This window comes from Mus caroli, chromosome 18 (assembly GCF_900094665.2).
Source record: "Mus caroli chromosome 18, CAROLI_EIJ_v1.1, whole genome shotgun sequence".
Lineage (NCBI taxonomy): Eukaryota > Metazoa > Chordata > Mammalia > Rodentia > Muridae > Mus > Mus caroli.
This window is the reverse complement of record NC_034587.1, coordinates 3666877-3671727: the sequence shown is the minus strand read 5'-3', so window position 1 is coordinate 3671727 and position 4851 is coordinate 3666877. Positions and strand designations below refer to the sequence as shown.

General features: G+C 38.7%; 1 pseudogene; it reads left to right on the top strand.

Moving 5' to 3' along the window:
• Window positions 1-1807: 1807 nt before the first annotated feature.
• On the top strand, window positions 1808-2050 carry LOC110284438 (annotated as a pseudogene).
• The last annotated feature ends 2801 nt before the right edge of the window (window positions 2051-4851 follow it).

The following is a 4851-nucleotide window of genomic DNA, read 5'->3' as shown; positions in this document are numbered from 1 at the left end:
TCAGTGGTATGACATTCTGGAGCTAGTACAGTACTAGGAATGAGATAAGGTTGTTGGTGTAGTTCTATACGGCAGTATGCTTGGAAAGTTGTTTATGGAAATTATCACAGTTTACTAACTCAGATCTTCCCTTCTCCCTACTCAAAGTTCGAATGATTTTGCACACCTTTTGTGGCCTGTCATAAAAATCCCTTTAGATGAAGCAACTAGAGTGGACTCTTAAGCCCTGACTGTTCTACAACACAGACATGGCTCAATTATACTTATTCATAAAATAAAGAAGATACTAATATGTGGAAACATTGATGAAACATCCTCTTTCTTGCCATTTTTGTAGAAGCAGCTGGATTTTATAAGTTGTGCTTGAGCTTGACTCGAGAGAAGAGAGAAACAGACTAAGAATGCCAGAAAGCTCCTAGCGGATCTCCCTGCCCCTTTCTTTTGAAGAAAGCATCAGCAATTACTTTCTATAAAGAGTCAACCAGAGAATATTTTAGACTTTGAGAGCCATATGATTGCTTTTGTAATCAGGTCTGAGATTTTAATGGAAGGCAATTGTAGCCATAGATATTAACTAAATGGATGGGTGTAGCTATGTCCTAAGAAAATTTCATTTACCAAAATAAGTAGTAGGTAAATTTAGCCTATAGATCACAACCACCTGAGCTTCCACAGTAATGGTATTTTGGGTTTTTAGCCTGTCAGAACCACCTGGAACAAACACTGCATTCCCCATCCCACTGTGCACGTAGGTGCAGTCTTGTGATTAAAGTTGTCTTGTGAGATAAAAGTAGAGATGACCTAGCCTGCTCCCAGAAGAGCCACTGAAGAGTGGGTGGGATGAGGGCACTCTGCATCCTCTTTGTCCACTGTTTCTGCTGGGTAGGATGCTGACATCATGACTGAAACTCCAGTTACAATTTTATTTATTTTTTTCCATATTCATGTGTGTGTGTGTGTGTGTGTGTGTACAAGTGCACAAACATGTGTACCCCTGAGGCTGATGTCAGGAATCATTCTGAACCACTCTTCAACCTCATTTAAAGAAGCAAGGTCTCTCAATCAAACCCAGAGCTTGCTAAATATAGCTAGCGTCACTAGTGAGCTTGTTCTGGGACCTCCTACTTCTCTCTGCCTTCTGAGATTAGAATTAAGGATGGGGGGGCCATACTGGGGGTTTTGTGTCTGCCAAATAATATGAAGACCTGGGCTCAAATCCACAGAATCCAGGTAAATCTGATCATGAGAATATACATCTGTAATAGCTCCAACATTGCTACTGCATCATGGGAGATGAAGGCAGGTGAATCCACAGAAGCTCACAGGCCAGCTAGCCAGGCACACACAATAACAAAACAACAAGAGACCTTTGCTTAAACAAAATGGAAGGTGAGGTCTGACACCTAACATTAACCTTTAGCTGCATATACATTCCAGGACACATATATATCCATGTGTGAGTGCGTTCGTGCATGCATGCATGTAGGCGCACACACTTGCATGTGCATGCACACACACACACACACACACACACACACACATATACACTCACATACACACACATTTGCTATTTTCATAGCATAAATAGAGAAAAGTGATTTCATTAAGGGAACTGAAAGAAGTCCAAATATAATTATATATTTTAGATTAAAACTTCATAATTGAAGCACTTGGTTACTGTTCATTCAACTGATAGTACATGTGGAGTTCAAATGTGGATCCGCATACCCATCACTGAGCTTTTAAAAATAATTTTTTAAAGTTCCGGGTCAGGCCTTCTCCCACCGGGCCGGGGCCTCTCCTCTCCATGGCGAGCTGTAGCGGTGCGGGCGCGGGCGCGGCGGCCTCGGCCAACCTGAACACGGTGAGGTTGACCATGGACGTTCTGCTTGAGGGTTCAAGAATTTTGAATACCGGCTTAGATATGGAAACGCTGTCTATTTGTGTATGGCTTTGTGAACAAGGAATCACCCCAGAAGCCTTATCATCTGTTATTAAGGAGCTTCGCAAGGGTACTGAAGCACTAAAGGCTGCTGAAAACACAAACTGACGTCCAGAGAATTCCTGATATGTCAAGCTTGGAAAGAAAACTTGAAGATTCTATCATAGTCAAGATATAAAATGACAATGTTGCATGCTGCGTAGAAAATGTTTTCTTTTAAAAAGAATTATAAAACCATGGCCGAGCGCATCGGTGGGAAATGGCTTGAGCGAGAACCAGCACCTGTGTTTACATCACGTCTCGTTGTAATGGCCCCAACTCCAGAGTGTTGCCACACTTATTTATGTATTCCGTATTCATAGCTTTGCTAGCTGTGAGTTTCTAAACAGCATCTAGCCGACATGCACAGCTGCTGGGCCTGGTGGAAGTTAGTGGATCGTATCAGAGGTGAGGCGTAGTAGTTACAGCTTGTTGACATTACCATTATAAACCTTAATTTTGAGTTGTTTAAGCATAAAAGCTGGCTTTGTGTTCCATTGAGCTGCAAGTTAATGGGATTTGAGCTGCTGTTTGTGAAGTTTTCTTTTCTGTTTCACATCTTGTTTTTAAAAATAGGATCCAAAACATCTCAAATCATCTCCTTAACAGAATATTTAGTTTTTTACACAGTTTTTTTGGCAGTTAAAGGTGTAAAGAAGATCATTTTTATATTGCCGAAAACGTAGAACTTTTAGAAACTTGGATTTTTAAAAAGGAATGCCAGGGCTTGACTTAGCATTATTTGTAGTTTGAACCATTAAAATCTAATAAGAACAGCTGAAATGCTTTTCTCTGTAAATGTTATAACCACATAAAGGTCCACAAAATAACGTATGAAGTGAAAACAGCAAACATGCAAAATTCCTTTTTAATGTTATTGCATAAAAACAATAAGCTTACTAGCGAATCTTGAGTGGCTATTAAGTCACTACATAGGTGGTGCATTTCAACAGATTAATTCATGTTTTCTAAAGAAGTAGGATTTCCAGTTGTTCAACAAAAACTAATGAAATATGTACCAGTATTATTTGCAGAAAATGTTTGTCATTTTTACCATTAAAGCTTTTAACTCACCAAAATGATGGTCAAAGATAAATTCAAAAAAGTTGTGATGGAGTTGGTTCTGTTCCTGTTACAAAATCTCAATGGAATATTTTCATGAGCTCAATATGTATTTAATCTGAATTTTTTGATTCTTAAATTTTTGTTTTGTTTTGTTGCTTTTCGAGACAGGGTTTCTCTGTATAGCCCTGGCTGTCCTGGAACTCACTCTGTAGACCAGGCTGACCTCGAACTCAGAAATCTGCCTGCCTCTGCCTCCCAAGTGCTGGGATTAAAGGCGTGAGCCACCACTGCCTGGCTTGATCCTTAAATTTTAAGTGTGATTCCATGTCAACCCTTTTTTATTTCAGAGAAGCAAAGGTGGTTTTAAACCACCTTTGCTTAGTAATGACGTAGCTGTTTCCTCTGTGCTCTGAGACTCATCTCGTCTGCTGATCAGTAGTCCCTGCTGTCAGAGGCTGAGGCAGAGGAATGGTGACTCGCAGGCCAGCTTACACTGCATAGGCAACAGAGTGAGACCTGATCTCAACAGACAAAATCGTGGCTTGTGATTGTTTTGACTTTTTACATGTATGGCATCTTTACTAAGTAAATTGAAAGGTCAATAGCAGGCATCTCTTCCAAGTTGGGAGGCAGTAAGAACTTGTAAGAATCGTTTGATTACTGATATGCATATATTGTATATTATTTTTACAATCAGATTTCACAGTTTGTATGTATTTCTAGACCACAGAGTTGGTTGGTAGTTTTCTTTATGATTTTGTAGATTAAGTATGTGTGAAACAAACTAGGAAAATATATTTAGGGAAGATTATGTTTAGAGAGAACTTCCTTATTGTGTCACATTTTTAGATGTAAACATATTTTTTAATAAGTACATAAGTAATATTTAAGAAACCAGCAACACATGTTTGTTACCAGTGACAAAAATAAAATCATTTTGTGTTATTGGCATTGTCCTTTTAATATACTGTATACTTCTGTGGGCTCAGTTCTGTTTTTAAAGGTAGTCTAAACTGAAGGAATTTACTGTGTATAAAAATGTTAAGATGGCTATAATGCATTATATAATTACATGTTAACCCTGAGTATGGGTGGAATTCTTTTTTAATGATAGTGAGAGGAAATAATTATAATAGCATTGATTTGGCTTTAAGACTAAATTTACAATTCAAATAAATGTTTTCTTCTGTAAAAAAAAATAATTTTCTTAGCTAGGATTACAGGTATTTCTACACACACACACACACACACACACACCACAAAAAAACAAAATAAAACAAAACAAAAAGCAAAAACAAAAGAAATAACAGGAAAACAGCTTTTTTCTCTCCTACTCAACTCCATCTTTGAGGAGAGGGTCTCACAGGACAGGGTTTTTCCCTGTTAAGAGGTCTTGGCTGACCTAGTCTAGAATTGAACTGCTACAGTTCATGAGTTAATTCTTTGCTGTTCAGAGCGGTCCTTGAATCATCCTAAGAACTTCCTAGGGCCACATACTCACCAGTGAATCATGAGAGCAATGAAATGTGAGAGTACTGAGCTTCAGTTCTACCACAAAGACATAGTGAAGAAGAAAAGGCCCTCAGCCACTAGCTCTTTCAGAACCCAAAATACAGAGCATCTCAATAAAATTCTTCTGTACTTCTAAACTAGCAACCAAAACCGAAGCTGGAGGAAAATGAAAATGAAAGATGTCTCAAGCGATGACCTCTTTCTTTTATGAGCCCAAAGCACCTGGCAGTGGACTCATTTCTGGCTCTAAGGATGAAGAATGAGGTTTGAGAGATAAATCTCAGTGACAAACC